Genomic DNA, 19153 nt, shown 5'->3' with positions numbered 1-19153 from the left:
AAATGCTAAGGAACCCAAAGATCGCGAGCTGCGCAGAAGATACCGACCCTGGGAAGCTTTCGGGCCACTGAAACCACGAGCCAACAGAGTCCTGCTGTGAAGCCAACCCACCGTATGGTATTTGTTTTAGCAGCTAGGAAATTGATAGCCACTTCTTCAAAGAAGATAGACAAATGGCCAAAAGGCATATGAAATGTGCTTAAGGTTAGATATGAGGGAAATGCAAATTAAATCCACAATGAGTTACCCCTTCGCACCCACAAGAATGGCTAAAAGAAACAAAAAACAAGCACTGGGGAAGATTAAGGAAAAGCAGGAACCCTGAGCATTGCTGGTGGGGATGTAAAATGGTGCAGCCACTGTGGAAAGGAGTTCCTCAAAAAGTTAAACTTCAAGTTACCATATGACCCAGCAATTCCACTCCTAAGCACAGACCCAACACAAATGAAAACATGTCCATGGAGAAACCTGTCCACCAATGTTCACAGCTCATTATTCACAACAGCCAAAAGGTGGAAGCAAACCCAAGTGTCCACCAACAGACGAACGGATAAACAAGATGTGGTCTGTCTGGATAATGGAGTATTACTCAGCTGTGAAAAGGAATGACGTTCTGACACATGCCAATGCAGATGAACCCTGAAAATGTTATGCTAAGTGAAAGACCCCCGTCACAAGGAGCCACATGGTACATGAGACCGTTTGTATAAAATATCCAAAGGCAAATCGAGAGAGTAGAGTAATGGTTTCAGGAACTGGGGGCGGCAGGGGGTGAATGGGGAGGCAGCTGACAGCTAATGAGTACAGCTTTGGTATCTTTTTGGTGTGATAAAAATATTCTGGCATTAGACAACAGTGACCGTTAATTTTGTGAATCTATGTAGAACTACTGAATTGGACACTTTAAGGAAAAAAATAAACTTAAAAAAAAAAAAGTCCAACATGCTAGGAAGGAAAAGGACCTGAATCTCTGAAGCGAAGGCCCTGCTGAGCCTCCAAAGCCACCCTGGAGAGCCCACCACCAGCTCCTTCTCGTAAAGAAGAAATCGGCCCCTCTGGTGGAGCCTCTGTCGTCAGGTTTCCCAAGACAAGGAGCCAAATGGACTGGGACAGGGCAGCTACTCCCCAGGTCTAGATGCTCTACAGCGGGAGGCACCCGCCTCGGCTGGCGTGTCAGTATTCATCTAAACGCCAGGTTATCCGCAGACCGGCCCCCGGGGTGCCCCACACACGGATATGCACACACACATGCACGCAGAGAATCGCGTGTGTCTAAACAGACCGGGGATTAAGTGTTCTGAGGCTCCACCCCAGTGCCCGCTGCACACACACCAGCCGCCCTTCGCAGCCGGGAAACTCCCCACGTGGAGATGCGGCGCCGTCGGGAAGAACCGATGGACACTCGTGGCCTCTGGCCACCGCCGTTGCCCCCCACCGTGCTGCAGGTCCCCCCGAGACCCAGGGCCCGGCAGAGGCAGCTCCTGGGGTGGATGGGAGGCGAGCTGACCTCCAGACCCCCCTCATTCATACCTACCACCCCACAACCCCAACCCCCACATCCAGCTTGCTTCTAATTAACCAAACGAGTCTGTCCTGCACACTTGCTTTGTGCCCGGCACTGTGCTAGGAGCGGGGATGGGATGCAGAGCGACGAGGGACGAGTTTACAGCTCTGTGAAGGTGACAGACTAGTACCAGGGCAATTACGGTACAGAATGTGATAGAAGCTATGCTGGCGAGCTTCAGGGGGCTGGAAGAAGACAGAGGAGGAGCCCCAAACATGACTTCAGGGGGGAGGGGGTGGGGAGGAGAGAAGGCTTCCAGAAAGTTCCAAGCTGAGACCTGCAAGAAGCATTAGCCCAGTGACACACACAGGGAGCACGAAAACATACCCGAGAGAGAAGCAGCATCCTGGGAAGTAAGAGAGGCATGGAATGTTCTAGAAACTCAGGGAAGCTCAGCATGGCTGGAGCAGAAATAGGCAGGACCAGGCCGTGCCCAGGCTGGTACTTTCCCCTAGGAGCCACGAGAAGCCTTTGGAGGGGACTGGGCAGCCTGGGAGAGAGGCGACCAGGGGTAAGTCTTCATCTGGTCCCGGAACATTCCCACTGGATTCCTGTGGCATGGCTCGCCGCTTCCGCACGCACCCGATCATTTCCTGACTCCAGAGCTTCCTCACACGGTTCCCTCCCTCGGGAATGTCCACTCCTGCCTACTCCTCTGTCCAAACCCCGTCCACCCTCGAGGGCCAGGGGAGTCACCTCTCATGAAGGCTTCCCTCAGCACAACCAGAAGCGAGTCATCTCACGGCGCCTGCCAGCGCGTCCGATCCCCCCGCAACTACCTACCAAGCATTCAACGTGCGACGACTCTGCTACCTCATATGAGGGCCTGGGGAGGGGTCGGGCCAAGGGGACCCAGCCTGATCTACCTGGGAGGCTTCCCACCCCGCGGAATCCATGGGCGGAAGGCACGTGTCCTAGAAAAGCAGGAGGTGAGACAGAGCAGGGCACGAGGGCAGCCGGTCCCCTCAGGCAGGCCTGGGGCCCTCGAGAGGGCCAGCCTCTGAGGTCATCACAGGACAAGTTACAGGAACACTCTTAAATGGGATGATGACCAACGTCCCCCAGCCCAACAAGCCGATCCTCCCAACGCCCCGGAACATACCGATACCCCTCTCTTCAGTTCTGACTAGGCTCAAGGAGGTAAAGTCATTTGCCTTGGGAAGCGGATTTGGCTCAATGGATAGAGCATCCACCTACCACATGGGAGGTCCAGGGTTCAAACCCCAGGCCTCCTGACCCGTGTGATGAGCTGGCCCATGTGCAGTGCTGAAGCACGCAGGGAGTGCCACGAGGGGTGTCCCCCGCGCAGGGGAGTCCCATGCACAAGGAGTGCACCCCGTAAGGAGAGCCACCCGGCATGAAAAAAGCACAGCCTGCCCAGGAGTGGCGCCGCACACACGGAGAGTTGACACAGCAAGATGACGCAACAAAGAGAGACACAGATTTCCATTGCCGCTGACAAGAACAGAAGCAGACACAGAAGAACACACAGTGAATGGACAGAGAGAGCAGACAACTGGGGGTGGGGGGAAGGGGAGGAAAATAAATTAAAAAACGAATCTTTTTAAATAAATAAATAAAGCTGCGCCGCAGGGCAGTGGTCAAGCCGGGATTTGAACCCACGTCTTTCCGGCTCCGACGGCCCTGATAGTTCCATGATACCTTGCTATGTGGGGAAGGCCGGAGGCAGCCAAGGGGGCCGCCCAAGCTGGGGCACCGGCCTCGAGACCGCATAACCACAGGCATCCTTCCCTTGGATGTGGGGAGAACAGACGGTCTCGGGGAGAGGCTGGCCCAGGGCGGGCAGACGATGGGCCGGGATCAAAGCGAGAGGATGTGGTTTTGCCACCTGCCCGAGGGCCCGCATCTCCAGCGGGAAGCCAGGGTGCAGCTGCCCTCGACGCCAGGGCCCCACCCTCCCGGCCCGGGCCTCTCTGCCGAAAGCCGCCACACCTGAAAAACCAGCTCCTGGGTAAATGAGCAGCACCGGCCTGGCCCGGGCACCAGACCCCGTGGAGCCCGCCAGGACCACCCTGCAGCTAGGTGGGTGGGCGGGCAGGGGTCCGGGCTGCTCCAGGGGGCCACCCGGCAACACCCAAAGGGCCCGTGCTCACAGGCTTCCCACCCAAGTGCAGGCCCCAGGGTTGAACCGGGCGGGGGGGGGGGGCCAGCCTTTAAGGGCCTCATGAGACACCGGGGGAGCCTGGGCTGAAGGAGAGGGGGCGTCACTGGTGGGTGCTGGGGGTGGCCTGGCTCGGCAGGGAAAGCCACAGCCTCCCTCCACGCCAGGCTAAACACTCCCGACTCGCTCGAGACACCCACGCGGCCCCGCTGTCATCGGAGGAAGCCGCGGCCCTGGGACACCCAGACTGCGGGAGACGAGCTCCCGTCGGACGCCCCCTGCGTTCGGGCGCCCCCACTCGTGACGCTCCCCCCATCCCCCCAGGCACCCCTAAAAGGTCCCGGCCACCACCTCCATGTTCTAGATGGTCAAACCGAGGCTCGGTGACGAGGTGGCCCAAGTCACACGCAGCGGGCGAGGGGCAGGGCTGGAGCGGGCCTCACCGGAAGCTTCCATGACCAACCAAAACCTCGGGGCTGCCCGAAGCTTCATGAGAACCGCCACGGTTCACGGAGGGCCTACCGCAAGGCTGCGTGTACGGGGTCGCAAACATTTTCAAGACCCAGGTTTCACTTACAGCCCTAACAGGTACCTGGGATAAAAGCAGCTAGAGTCCCCGCCTCCTTCCCCGGCCCCCACAGACCTCTACGGACACACACTAGCTTGGATTACCCAAGCTGAAGCTCATACGGGCCCTGCAAAGCAGATGTTCTGTTCAACCAAAGCCCCAAGATGTAAAGTCACTTGCCCAAGGTTGCACAGCGTTCTGAACGACCCTCAGTCATCCTCCTGACTGCAAAGCCGGCTTCCCCCTCTCTTCTTCCCCCAGAGGAACCCGTGTCCTTGTTTCAGGAAAACCCAGAGTTTCTACCTACGCTGAGCAGCTGCCTGAACGGGGAACGGAGACACGCCGCCAGGGACCCCCACCCCAGGAGGACACGTAAGAGACAGACGGGACCCCCACAGGGCAGGACGGCCCCCTCCCCAGCCCGCCTGACCTCCAGCTGCCCTGGCCCCACAACACCCAGGGCTCCAGGGGCCCACCCGAGCGGCGGGAGGACCTGCGGGGGGCCCGCTGGGCAGAGCACGTGGGTGTAATTTCATCGCGGGGCTCGTTGTCGGCGAGTCACCAGACCCGGAGGATGAAATTCCAGCTCTGGGGACAGAGGTGGGCCGCTCTCAATGGGGGTGGGGAGCGGGCTGCAGGGCCCCTGCCACCCTCACCGTGCCTGTGTGAAAATGAGAAGGCGGCACCGCCGTCACGGGCTTGGCAAACTGAGGGCGCCGGGCTGCCCCCTCCGGGGGGACGGTGGGGTGCGCAGTGCCTCCGCGCAGTGGAATACCACGGGAGGGTAGAAAGGCCCAGGCTCCGGGACACCCAGCGCCGTGGACAAGCGTGGGACGTGCAGCCAAGGAAGCCAGACCCCGAGGGCGCCTCCTGCGTGATCCCGTTTGTATGACGCTCTGGGAAACGCAGAACCAGAGGCAGAAAACATCCATCTTGCCAGGGTCCGCAGGAGGGAGGTTTTTGGGGTGCTGGGGTTGTGCTGTCCCAGCGGGGGCGTGGGCTTCACAGGGGCGTGCCTGTGTCACAACTCCTGGCACGGTCCACTCAGGAGCTGGGCGTGTCCCCGGACCGCCACCACCCTCGACTAGATCTACGCCGTGGTGGGCAAGGCGAGGCCCTCCACTCTGGGTGCCCCTCGGACCTGGCACCTCTGCAAGTTGCTTGCTGGCCGGTGGGTCACAGGCAGCTGGACAAACACGCTGACTCCTGTTCACGGTGGCTCTGCCAGGAACTACAAGAGGCCTCTTGAGACCCCACCGGACCCCAAGCGGCAAATTGGGCCCAGCCTCGTCCAACCCCCCAAGACAGAAGCAGCCTGGGAGAAGAGAGGCCCACCCTGGCTCCCTCCCCACCCACAGCGGGGCGCCTGCCCGCTGCCCAGGACCCCGAGCCCTCAGGCCGTGACCTCTGGCCGCTGGGTTTCCCACCCTGTCTCCACCCCAGGCCTGCCGCTGGATGACCCACCAGCCCACGCTGTGGAGCCCCCACCTCGCCGGGCCAGACCCCGGCCCCTCACACTGGGGCGCCCCCACATCGTGGGAGCCTCAGGGGAGCCCGGGTGCTGGGGCCCTGGCTGAGGCGGTGCCCCCCCCACCGCCTCTCGGCCACCTCCTCCGCCTGCCCCACTTGGCTTCTGTCCTGAAGCCACCCCTGCCCCCCCAAGCTCCAGAATGTCGGGAGCAGCAGGTGCATCCCGGCACCACGGTACCGTCCTCACCTCACCTCCCTCCAAGGGAGACAGCCCCCCGAACTCAAGACCAGCCCAGGGTACCCCCGCCAGGGGCCCCAGAGGCTGGCTCTCCAGGCCTCAAAGGGCCAGGTGAGGGGAAAGAAACGGCCCCCCAGGGCTCAGGCCTGGCTTTTCAAACCTTGATTGAAAAATTCTCATTTGGTGCCTTATAGGGTGTTTCCGGCACCTTCCCTTCTCCTCCCAGCACCTCTTAATAAACTGCATGGACCCGATGGGCACAGAAAACTGAAAACGAGGGCTTCGCAGGCTGGGGATGGCCGAGGACCCTCAGCCCCCACGGACCACCCAACCCACAACCCCCACCCGGCCCAGGCAAGAGCAGACCGGGACCCTTTAAGCCTCAGGCTGGAGAAGCCTGAAGGGAAGGAGCCCGATTCAAACTCGCCAGGGGCCTCCCGTAGGCCCCGACCCCAACCCCAGGCCCCTGCACCTCCTGCAGCCCGGCCTCAGCTCCCCACAGTCTCACTGCCTCTGGGGTAGCAGGTGTAGGGTTGCCAGGTAAAGTAAGGCACCCCTGGCAAAGTCTGAGTTTCAGGTCTATGATGAGTATGTTTTGAGAATAAGTAATTCCCAAACACTGTATTTTTCATCCTTGATCTGAACTTCAGGTCTAACAGGGGTGTCCTTATTTTCATTTTCTAAATCTGGGGCCCCTAAGCAGGTGTTCCTGAAGGAGGGGGACAGGTGGGCACGCAAATCGCTCAGAGTCCAGCAGGCACCACTCAGGATCAAGAGGAGAGGCGTCTGGGACGAGAGGCCTGCTCGCCGCCTGGCCCCCCCCACACACACACCTGTCACCCTGTGCCCATGTACGGGCGAGAGACAGCCGCACCCGGCTCATTCAAGAAATCAAACTCACTCCAAACAGAGTAAGGGCCCGGCCCCGTGCATGCCACCCCTGCCTCCCCAGAGCTCTGAGCCCCCTGTGCCCACCAGCCATAACCCACTCGCAGCCCACGGAGCCGGCAGCCAGGGAGGGGGTGTCCCTCCCGGCGAGCCTTAGGATGGCAAAGGGTCCAGAAATCCCTGACAGGGAGCGCCCAGCCTGGGCTCGCCTGCCTTGGGCCACGGGGCAAGGCTGTGGCAGAGCCAAGACTGCTTCTGGCACCCGAGCCTGATTCCACCCTGTGCCCCACACCGCTCAGACCAGTAAGGGCAAACCAGCACGGAGGGGCCCACTGCACAGCCTGAGTGGGGCCAGGACCTGGAGAAGGCAGGTCAGCTGTCAAGCCAGGGTGGAAGAGGACATGCTGCCGGGAACTGGCCGCACAGCTCCCTGCGCCCCAAACTCACATTCCCCTGCAGCCGGCAGACCCCCGCGCTAACACCTCCAAAAGAGCCGGGCAGGTGGCAGGGGTCCTCCTCGTCCTTCCTGAGGCTGGGAGCCTGACCTCGGCTAGGTGTGTTTCCTTCCCTGCTCCCATCCATTTGTGAATTCCTTTCCAGTCCCCTAAGGGTCTGTGTCCCACGGGCCCCACACCCTCCCAGAGGGGCCTGGGTCAAATGCCCCAGATGGGCTCTGTTCCTCCATGGGCACTTGGTGAAGTGACCCTGCAGGACTCGTTCCCCGGGTGCCCCTCTGGGCCTCCCCAAGCCTCGTGGAGCTAGGCACCTGCTCCTGGCTTGTCCCCAAGAACCGGGCTGGATCCCTGGCTGCCCACACATGCCTGAGAGCCAGAGGACTGAGACATGCAGATGGGTGGCATTTGGGGAGCAAAGCCCCAGGCTCAGATTTGGAGGAAGGCACGGGCTGGGAAATGGTCGGAGAGGCGGGGGAACTGGTGGCTCAGGGACAGCGCCTGCCCCAGGGAGGGGGAATTAAGGAACAAGAGCCCTCGGTGCTGGGCAAGCAGGATTTCATTCATCATTCCCCCCTTCAGTCTATGAGCAGCCATTGCCTGTATCTGAGTACGGCCCCCGGGCAGGAGGGACTCAAAAGGCAGTCCAGGCCTGCCCTGCCCTGGGAGCAAAGGGTGACACACAGGTAACATTCAGTGAGACCAGAGGTGAGACACAGGAGAATCAGGACATCCTGGGGACACAGAGGGGGCACCTCGGCCAGCCCGGGGGGCTGCCAGCCAGAGGTGACAGCAGAGCTAATCCTGCAGAGGGAGAGGAAAGAGGCAAATTCTCCACATCTCACTGCCCACCCCAGCCAGGCCAGGGCTGTTAAAGGGAGCCCCAACCCCGGGGAGGAAAGGTGGGCAGGGGAACAGCATGCAGAGCGGAAAGAGGCGGGAGGAGGCAAGGCCGTTCAGGAAAATGGCAGGATTCAACGAGAGGGACCGGGTGGTAAGGGCGGGGAGAGTCGAGCCACAATCCGGAAAGAGGATGGAGGAGGGGGCATGGGCTGTGGTTGCAAGGTCGCGCTTTGGCCGTGAACGCCGCCCGCCCCATTACCCCGAGATCCTGACCTGGGGTCTCTGACAACCGGGCTGTCACCACTGTGATGCCCTGGCCGCTGGGACAGGCAGGCTGCACCAACAGCTGCCTCCACGACCCCAGGATCGCGTCCGCCAGGCAGACTGTTTCTAAGCTCCGTCTGCGCGGGCCTGGAAGGCTAGCGGGGCTCTTGGGAGCCCGCCTTTAATGAACAGATAAAAAGTATTTACGATTAGCACATTGCAAATAAACGGCCCCTGCTTCCAGCATTTAGAGAACCGTCCCATTAAGTAGGTTAAGCCACGCTGTCTCCGAGACCCAATTTTGCAACCTTCGGTTCGAGGTCCTCCCGCGTCTCGAAGCAGTGGGTCATGAGTGCCAGCGGAGCCCTTTCTAGTTTCCTCCAGTAGGACCCACTGGGACCCTCCGAGGCAGAACTGGGACTTTTGAGGTCACCCTCAGAACAGAATACAGAATGGGGGGCCGTCTTAGGCTGGCCCCATCCTCAAAGCAGTTTGTGGGGTTCCAGCCCGTCCCATCCCATGGCCCCCCAGGCCCTGTTCAGAAGAGGTCAGAGCCTAGCCCGTGCCCTTCTGGGACCTGCACGAGCTGGTTCACGACGCGCCACCTTTGCACTCCCAACCTCACCAGCCCCTCCCAGCCAGCAGCCTCTCCATCCCCACTGCTCCCTCCTGCCCAGAATAAATAATCAATGCCAGGTGCCCTTTCCCTGTGGGAATGACGCTGCTGAAATAAATGGACTGCTCCGAGGCCCCTCCCAAGCCCCCAGGTCCCAGCCAGAGCGAAGGAGCAAGCACTCCTGCCAAGGGGCCACCAGACACACACATGATGGGAGACGCTGGCAAGAGGGGACCCAGGCAGCCTCAGGTCTGAGCAGTAGGAGAAGCTCCCTCCCCAGGAAGGCGTCCGCCTGCCCCCCACCCCACCTGCCAGGCCCGGGGCAACGCCAAGTAGCCCACACCCTCCACCACCCGGTCACTCTTCCGGGGCCCAGCAGGGAGACCCCTCAAGCTGCACTCCTTCCGCTCAGCCATGATGGGGACAGGGAAGCCTCCCGCCCCAAGTCCAAGTCTGTCCTGGGAAGCCAGGTGTCCGCCAGGTGCCTGGAGCTCAAGCCCCTTCCAGCACTGCCCGGAGGGCAGCACTGTCAGATGTACCGTCCCCCAGTTCTGCCCTTGACCCAGACCCAGGCACCAGCCCCCTCCAAGGCTGCAGGCGGCTGAGCCCTGGAGAGGTTGCTGACCCATCACCCCCAGGGACTCGAGGACCCAGGATGGCGGGGTACCAAGCACCCTGTGGCCCCTCCTCCTGCCTCCCCACCCATCTGCAGGAGCTCACCGACCACCCACAGACTGGGCATCTCCAACTTACTGCTCTGAACCTTCTGTGCCCCCCAGGCCCAGGCCCCCAGCACTACCATCCACTGAGTCTCCTTCCCCCCCACCCCGGTTGGCTGCCACCACTCAGGCCAGCCCCTCCCTAGGGACCCCAACAGCCGCCACTGTGCTGGGACAGTCCTGGCCGTGGAGGACACAGCCTGCGAGTGGGGGGCCACGGGTAAAGCGGCCGCCCCGCCCGCGGCAGGCGGAGGGGAGCTGGGGGGGGGGCGGGGGCCGCGGCCTTCCCAGCCCCCTCTGCTCCCACACTGGCGCCCGCCGCCGCGGGCAGCATGACTGACCTCATTCGCCAACTGCAGCAGCAGCAGCCTGCGGGGCGCCCTCCCAGGCCCCCCCCCCCCACCTCCGGAAGGGCCGGGGGGGGTGACAGCTTCCGGCTCCCACCCCCTCCCGGCAAGTGGGGGGGGGGCGGCCGTCCCTCCCCTCCCCCCCTCCCCGAATTATAATCCCGGTCACGTGCCTCCCAGGGCACCCACCCACCCCCCACCCCCGGGCCGGAGCCGGATTCTGTAACACCTGGAGGGGGAGGGGCGGGGGCCACGGAGGTGGGGAGGAGAAGGGGAGAAGGGCCTGGGCGCCCCGCCCCCCGAAAAGTTTCTCCTACCTTGGAGGATCCCCAAGCGCTCCTGCCAGCGGCGCCCCGGCCCCGGCCCGCGGCCAGGACTCAGCCTCCCGCCGCTGCCTCCGTAATTAATCCGGGAGAATGGGGGAAGGAGAGGCAGAGGAGCGAGCGGAGCGCGGCGCGGGCGGGGGGCGCGGGCGGGGAGGCGCGCGCGGGCCGGGAGGGGGCCGCGGCGGGCGGGGTGGGGTAATCTCGGGGCCGCCCGGGGGGCTGGCGCTCGGCGGCCCCCACCCCCGGCGCGGGCTGCGGCGGAGGGCGGGGCGCGGCGCGGGGCGCGGAGCCGAGAGCGGGAGCGCAGGGAGGCTCTTTGTTCTGTAATCCCAGTAAGATTGCCAGCCATTCGCCCCGGCCCTAATCCCAGCCCCGCGCAACACCACCCTCCATTGGCTGCCATTTACATACGGGATTAGCCGGGCGCGGCCCGCCCCGCGCCCCGGCCTGGGCACGGCGGGGGGAGCGCGGGCCCGGCGGGAGGGGGCCCCCCCCGCAACCTCGGCGCTCCCCCCCACCCCCCGACCCCGGCCGCCCGGCGCCGCCCCTCGGCCTCGCCCGCGCCCGGCCAGGGAGGAGGGATTAGAAACCCCTGGCCCGGCAGCCGAGGCCGGGAGGGCTGGGTCAAGGTCACGCAGCGGGCGCGGGGAGGATCCCGGGAGGAGAGGCGGGCGGGGAGGGCCGCGGCGTCCCGGGCGCGGAGGACGGCCAGGCCAGCCCCGCGAGGGCCCCGAGGCCGCGTGGGCCGCCCCGGGAGAGGGCCCTTCCGCCTTGCCCGTGTCTCCCTCCGTGGCTGGGACGGGTACCTCAGCCCGTGCCCCTGTGGATGTGAAGGAAGAGGGCGACACGCCCCAGGGGGCCGCCGGTCCGAGAGGGGGGGAGGGGGTCCCTTCGTGCCTCCCAGGCGGCCTCCTACCCCTCACCCCACCCGCACACTAGTGGGCTCCTGACCCCAGGAGCTCACCTTCCGGAAAGCCACAGATCGGAACTTAGCACAAGGGACACAGTCATCCAGCGGGCAGCGCTGGGGGAACTGCGCTGGCCCGCGGCTGGCCTTGGCATGGCGGTGGGGAGGGGTGCAAACAAGGCAGGTCTTGCTGGGAGGTGGCCCCTCCTTGACTGCAGAGACCCTCCCGAAGGCAGGGTCCTAGTAAAGCCCACAGGCCCCTGGCCTCCTGGGCACACAGCTGGCCCCCCCCAAGGCTCCCCTGGCATGCCTGCCAGCCAGCCCCAGAGCGCCTCCAGGAAGGCGGGTCTGCGGCACCCACGGAGCTGCCTGGGCCGCAGAGGGTGCTGGGCAGAGCAGCTGGGACCGGGCAGGAGGCCACAGATGCCCCCTTGGCCCATACCCTCTGGCACACCCCGCCTTAGTTGGCTAGGGCAGCCAAAGCAAAGTGCTTCCCGTTCAGAAGCTAGAATGGAGCCCCCAGGTGCCCACAGGGCCAGGCTCCCTCTGGTCCTCGCAGCCTCTTCGAGGCTCTAGAGTTTGCCAGCAGCCTTTGGTGTTCCTAGGTGATGTGGATAGAACTGTGAACCCCAGTTTGGACTTGCTCTTGGTCTCGACTCACGTTTTGGTGAATGTGGACTCATTGTAATGTAGGAACCCTCCAAGGCACTGCCTCAGGTAAGGCGTGGCCCAGCTGGATAAATTGGCCTTGGGTCTGGATTATAGGAGTGGGTCCTTTTTTTATCACTTATTTATTCTCCTCCCCTCCTTGCAGCTTGCGCTCACTGTCTGCTCTCTGTATCCACTCGCTGTGTGTTCTTCTGTGTCTTCTCTTTTCGTCTTCTCTTTAGGAGGCACTGGGAAGCAATCCCAGGACCTTCCTATGTGGCTGAGAGGCACTCAATTGCTTAAGCCACCTCAGCTCCCTGGTTTGTTGTGTCTCTCATTGTCTTTCTTCTGTGTCTCTTTTTGTTATTGTTGTTGCGTCATCTTGTGTCAGCTCTCCACGTGGACCAGCTCGCCTTCACCAGGAGGCCCCAGGAATCAAACCCGGGGCCTCCTGGATGGTAGGCGGGAGCCCAGTCACTTGAGCCACACCTGCTGCCCAGGAGTGGGTCCTTCACAGGCAGAGGGAAAGGCATCTGGAGAGAGAAGCCGTGGGGAGGGGCCAGGTGTCAAGGGAACCCCGAGGAGCAAGCAGAAGATGCTGCCCCGTGCCTTGCCGTGGACAGGAAACCAAGAAACCCCAAAGGTCGCCAGTCAGCCAGAAGATCCCAGCCCGGAGGGAAGCAGCCTTCCAGCCTCTGAAACCGTGAGCCGACACGTGCCTGTAGAGCGGCCACCCCTGTCGTAGGGAAAACTCGAGGCTCGTAGGTACCCGCCCTGCAGGCTCTGCCTCCCCCTCCCCCTGGCCTCTTATCTGCATCTTCACCTGCAGCCTCCCGGCTGGGTCCCCATGTCTCCTCCCCCCTTATAAGGACGCCAGTTGTAGAGGACTAGGACCCACCCTAATCCAACTGGACCTCATTTTCACTAGTCCCATCTTCAAAGAGCCTGTTTCCAAATAAGGTCATATTCACAGAACCGGGAGTTAGGGTTTGAACTTATCTTTTGGGGTGACACAGTTAAACACCTCCCCACCACCCTCTTTGCCATGAGGCCTGGGGACACCTCGAGGCATAGGCTGACCATCTGCCTGTGGGCCCCCTCATGCCCACTTCCCCAGGGCTTGGCAGCATGGCCCTGAGTATGCAGGTTCAAGTCCTGGCTCTTCCTCTTACCAGCTGTGTGACTTGGGTGACTCGGCCCACCTCTCTGATTCTCCATTTCCCCATTCCTGCAGCCTCTCTCAGTCAGCCCCAGTGTGGTCCCCGATAGGTCACAGTGGTGGTGGTGGCCTCCGCTTGCTAAGGGCCTGCATGCTGGTCTGTGTTCCTTACACTCACCTGTAAGGGCGACATTCATTTAAGGACTCATTGCTGGGCCTGGCTCCAGAACCTGCCTTCTGTCCACTCACCTCCACACCTGCCCACGGGGTAGAGGGCAGGGTAGGGAGAAGTTGTGGGCATGGCCCCAGGGTGCCAGCCAGGGAGAGCCAGCCAGGAAGGGCAGATGGCTGGGCTGCTGATTTCTGGGCAGAATGCTTCTCCTATCCCAAGTCCCCTGTGCCTGGGAACACCGGAAGTGTCCGGCCCCAGGGCCAAGAGCCTCTGAGCTGTGTGCTCAGTACTGCCCTCTGCTGGCTGGAAGCAGCAGCGATCCGGGAGGAGTGTCAGGGCTGGAGGCCCTCCAGGTTGCTCTTACCCCATGGAGCAGCCAGCCTGACCCCAGCTTCACCCTGGAGAGGCCAGGGGCAGCGTGGTACAGCCCAGCCTGGCCTGTTTGGGCCCTGAGCAGGCACGTGTGACCTGGGTAGGAATCCCAGTTCTACATTCACTGGCTGTGTGTCCAAGGATATGTCGACTGACCTCTCTGGGCCTCAGCGTCCTCGTTGTAAAGCAGAGCTCGTAAGGTTACTGTGAGGATTAGAGGACGTAACACGCGAAGTGTATGGTGTAGCACCTGGCATTTGATAAAAGATGGTTCTCAGTTTTTTGACTCAAACTTTCCTTGGATCACTCCTCCAGGAGGTGGGAATTCTAAGGACGAGATCATTGCCATTCACCTTTTGTCAGGTTCACTTTCTTCTTAGAAGGGTAGCAGGGGGAAGTGGACTTGGCCCAGTGGTTGGGGCGTCCGTCTACCACATGGGAGGTCCATGGTTCAAACCCCGGGCCTCCTTGACCCGTGTGGAGCTGGCCCATGCGCAGTGCTGATGCGCGCAAGGAGTGCCCTGCCACGCAGGGGTGTCCCCCACGTAGGGGAGCCCCACGCGCAAGGAGTGCGCCCCGTAAGGAGAGCCGCCCAGCGCGAAAGAAAGTGCAGCCTGCCCAGGAATGGCGCCGCGCACTCGGAGAGCTGACACAGCAAGATGACGCAACAAAAAGAAACCCAGATTCCCGGAGCCACTGATTAGGATAGAAGCAGTCACAGAAGAACCCACAGCGAATGGACACAGAGAGCAGACAACTTGGGGCGGGGGAGAGGAAGGGGAGAGAAATAAATAAAAAAATAAATCTTAAGGAAAAAAAGGGTAGCAGGGAAGCAGATGTGACTCAAGTGATTGGGCTCCCGCCTACCACACAGGAGGTACCTAGTTCGGTTGCCACTGTCTCCTAAAGAAGACAGCGAGCTGACGTGATGAGCAGGCACGGCAAGCTGATGCAATGAGACAAGGAAAACAAGGAGAGACATACCAAAGCAGGGAGCAGAGGTGGCTCTAGCAGCTAAACACCACCTTCCCACATGAGAGGTCCTGGGTTCGGTTCCCAGTGCCTCATAAGGATACAAGGAAGACGAACAGACACAGCCAGTGCAAACAATGAGTGTGTGGGAAGAAAGAAATAAAGAAAATAAATCTTAAAAAAAATAAGGATAGCAACTGCCGTCAGCTGAGAGGAGATTTTAGTTGGGAAGAGAAGTGTGAGCCCGTGCCAGTGGCCACTCCCCACCTATAGACCTTTCCCCCTTGTCAAAGAACCCCAAATTGCCAGGCCCAATCACCTCTGCCCCTCCTCCTGCGGGCTTTATAAAGCACCTTTGCACTGGCCTCCTCCCATCCTCCCCGGGCCTCCCCTACTGCATAGATGGGGAAACTGAGGCTCCTCCCGCTGCTTTCCTCTTCACTCCCCGGCAGCCACAATGGCTTCCCTTACTGCAAAGCCCTTTCCCTGCCCTCTTTCCCTTAACCTTCCCGACAACCCCTCGGCAGGTGGGCGTGCTCAGCCCCGCTTCACAGGTGGAATGCAGGAAGCTGGGTACCCTGCAGAAGGGCCTGCCAGCCTCCCTGCCAGCCCAGAGACTCCCAGGGCAGGAGCTGGTCCCTTCCTCCGGGCCCAGCGCAGGTGTCACAGTTCTGGCTGGTGGCACTGACCATCCGAGAGAATGGCCCTGATGGACTCGGCCCCCGGCTTCCTGGCATTGGGGCCTGCACCCGGGCCCCTGGCCTGTGTGCATCACAGCCTATGCCACAATTCTGGGCCACCTCTCTCACATCCTTGTTCCCTGAAAGTGAGATTGAGGAGGGAGCAGGTAGAGGGACAGCCCAGTCACCCCCAGTCAAGGTAACCCTTCCCTGAGCCTTGAACCATGGGGGATATGGGACATGTGACCACAGGGACCGAAGCTGAGGACAGCGAACCCAATGCCCTCACCTTCCAGGTGAACAGACTGCAGTACAGGGGGTAGGGGCTGGCCCCTAGCAGACCAGGAGTGAAAGGCAGGGTGGGCCTTGGGACCCTTGCCCCCCACAGCTGGCATTCTTTATCACACAGCTTTCCTTGTATCTCCAGAAGTAGGGTGTTACCCGATAATTGCTGTTTATCCTTTAAAAATAAGACGCAAATACATTCTAGAATCAGCAACTCCTATGTCCCTCCAGAGGAACCTATCTCTTATTCCATCATGGGAACCAAAGGGAAAGAAAGAGTCACTACATGGCCATGTGCTTCCAAAGCATGCGGATTCCCTCAATTAATGTCAACGTACGGGGCAGGGACAAGGTGGACCTGGAACCCAGAGCTGGGCAATAAATGTCCCTTCCCGCCAGGGTGCTCTGCAGTGGTGAGGCAGCTGTACCTGCAGGTGCAGGGGCGGAGGTGATGGGCTTGCCTGGTGGCCCCTGAATCTGTGACTCAAATCTCCAACTCCCCGGGAGGGACCGCCCCCCAGGCCTCCCTCCATCTCTTCATCCCCCGCCTGGACCCCATCCTCCCAGACGTGGCTCCATGGCTCTTCCAGGCTGATAAAGACAGAAATCATCTCCCCAGGATATTTGACCAGAAGAGCAACTCTTAGAGTCATGGCAGGTTGGATTGCGTACCCCCGTTTGGGTGGTCCTTGGTCCTGGCCTGCATTCTGGTGGGTGTGGACTCTTTATAAATAAGATCTCTTCAGGAAGTGACTTCAGGTAAGGCGTGGCGCTGAGAACCAGGTCGGGTTTTCCTACAGATGCCTGGGGTCCTTTGTAAGCAGAGGGCAAGTCAGGGGGAGAGCCAAGCCACAGGAGCAGCCAGAAGCCCGAAGCCAGGGGAACTTGGAAGAGACTACCCTGGGAGGGAAAAGCCAAGGAACCCCAAAGATGGCCAGCCAGCAAAAAGAGGAAACCTGGGGAGGCCTCCGAACCCCAGGAGCCAACACATTCCAGTCGTGGAGCCAGCTGCTTGTATGGGGTTTGTGCCAGCAGCCAGGAAACTAAAACCCGTCCTCCCAGGCCTCCAGACCCCCGAAGCGAAGCCCCGGTGATGGGACATCAGGCACTGGGCACGCTGGGGTGCGGGTTAGTCTCTCAGGACAGGGCAATCTTGGATTCTCAACTTCCCAGGGCCCAGGTTTTGGCCCGGTGGCCATCTCGGGCAGTGACATCCAACAGCAATATAATACGAGCCACAGATGCACGCCGCAGAGGAAATTTTTCATTTCCCCGGAGCCCCTTAAAAAAGTCAAAGGAGGCAGGTGAAATTCATGTTAGTATGTTTTTTTTAGCCTAGGATGTCTGAATGTTATCATTTCAACAAGTAATAATATAAAAAAAATTATCAATGAGTTACTATACGTTCCTTTCTTCTTACTAAGTTTCTGAAAGCCGGTGGCTTCCCACCTACCACGTGCTTCTAGTTAAGGTTCAATTGCACACGTCACTAGGGGCTAGGATCTAGGAATTGGACGGTGCAGGTGCAGGGGGATGATTGATGTTTTTACACCCTTAACCCTTTTTTCCAACACGTTGTCTCAAAGAAGCTCAGTCGGTACAAGATAAGCGTGGCTTACCTGCTTATCTGCTGCTCTGGGCGGAAGCAGGCGTGGAGGACCTGGAGCTGCTCCCCCGCCGCCCTTCTCGCCTGGTTCCCCTGAGAGGCCCAGGTAGACCCCCCTCCTCCCCCTCCCATCCCCTCACTCCACGCAACCCCCCAAAATACTAAGGGAGGGTGGGGAGGGATAATAGCATCACGCCCGTTCCATGGAAGAAGCAGGGGCCTGAGCGTGCAAGGCAAGTCCCGCCATCCCGCGCGGAAGCGGGGCTGAGGCTGCTGCTCTGGGCGTGGGCTCAGGGCTCACACACACCGTCACCCCGCAAATCACCGCCTCCCCAGGGGGCCTCTGCTCCCCACGTCCTGCCCTCCAGGCTCTCACTGGAGACCCAGCACACCCCACCCCTACTCCCCGGGGAAACCTGCAGCCTTGGGTTCCCAGCAGATGCCCAGCAGCTGTTGCACTAAGTGAACTTAGTTTGAATAAGTGAGGATTTAGAACAACCTCGGGGCCAGAAAAGGAAAAAAGGGGGAAAGGGCTTCTAAGCGGCCCCAAGTGCGTCTCTGCAGTACCCCGTGGGGGTGGGGGTGGGGGTGGGGTTAGGGTGGGGGTGTGCAGGGCTCAGCCCCACCCAACCTGCTTCTCAGGCAGTGGGAGGGGGTGAGGGGAGAGGGGGGCACCGGGCAGCCAGGATGCCCCCTGCTAGAAGGCTAGCTCAGCAAGGAGAGCACTGGTTGGGGATCTAGACCATCTCGGGTTCGAAACTGAGCTGTATCCTTTGGGCTAGTGATTCTCCTTTCTGAGCCTCAGTTTCCTCCCCTGCAACCCAAGGCCTAGGGTGAATCTGTCCACAGGTGTGGCACAGTGGCTGAGCAGGGCCAGGGGCAGGTGGCAGGATCTTCCATCTCAGCTCAGCTACTGACTTTAGGGACTCCGAGCCTCAGTTTCCCCCCTGCCCCACCCCAAGTGCATGTTTTGTTTTGTTTTTTTTTAAAAAGATTTATTTTTATTTATTTCTATCTCCTTTCCCCCTCCTTTCCCCCCCCCCCACCCCCGTTGTCTGCATTCTGTGTCCATTCGCTGTGTTCTTCTGTGTCCACTTGCATTGTCAGGCGACACTGGGAATCTGTGTCTCTTTTTTTTGCGTCGTCTGCTGCGTCAGCTCTCCGTGTGTGCGGTGCCACTCAAGGGCGGGCTGTGCTTTCTTTCGCGCTGGGTGGCTCTCCTTATGGGTGCACTCCTTGCACGTGTGGCACCCCTACGCGGGGGACACCCCTGCGTGGCACGGCACTCTGCGCGCTTCAGCACAGCGCATGGGCCAGCTCCACACGGGTCAAGGAAGCCCCGGGTACCGAACCCTGGACCTCCCATGTGATGGGAGGATACTTGATCAGTTGAGCCACATCCACTTCCCCCAACTGCACGTTAAAGAGCAGGTCCAGACCCTCCCGGGGATGTGCTGGACCTGACGCTGAGCAGGGAGGCCCAGGACCCTGCATTCATAACCAGTCCCCAGGTCCTTCGATGTGCGTTCGCGTGCGGTCAGCGCTGGCCTTGGTGGCCAAGGGCCGTTCAGGTCCCACACCTGTGGTTTAACTGCACTCCGCCACAGGGCCGCCCACGGCCACATCTCCAGGGGCCATGTCTCCCTGCCACGGGGCTCCCAGGGCTGGCTCCCCTGGGTCCCAGGCTGCCAACACCCAGACCCGCAGCCAGCCCACGGGGTCGGAGAAGCAGGGTCTCGGCCACCCTTACTCCCTCCCCGAGCTGGGTCAGCCGCCCCCTCCGGCTCCTGCACCCGGGCACCGTCACGGCAGCCTACCCCGTGACTGCTGCCCGGGGGCTCCCGGGGGCTGGCACAGAGCGGATGCTTTGGCATGGAATCGGGGCGCTCACATCTCAGGCCCCCGCGAACCAGCCCGACAGCCCTTCCTGCCTCA

At 61.1% G+C, this 19153-nt stretch overlaps 1 protein-coding gene across 2 annotated transcripts in view; it reads right to left on the bottom strand.

The window, feature by feature from the left end:
- GTF2IRD1 (GTF2I repeat domain containing 1) overlaps positions 1-10630 on the bottom strand; it is a 119272-nt gene extending 108642 nt beyond the window's left edge. For both annotated transcript variants that reach the window (XM_058285951.2, XM_071211179.1), the window contains exon 1: positions 10409-10630. The gene's annotated coding sequence lies outside the window, so the exon portion shown is untranslated. The remainder of the gene's footprint in view (positions 1-10408) is intronic.
- Between the last annotated feature and the right edge of the window lie 8523 nt (positions 10631-19153).

This window comes from Dasypus novemcinctus, chromosome 23 (assembly GCF_030445035.2).
Source record: "Dasypus novemcinctus isolate mDasNov1 chromosome 23, mDasNov1.1.hap2, whole genome shotgun sequence".
Lineage (NCBI taxonomy): Eukaryota > Metazoa > Chordata > Mammalia > Cingulata > Dasypodidae > Dasypus > Dasypus novemcinctus.
This window is presented reverse-complemented; position numbering and strand designations above follow the sequence as displayed.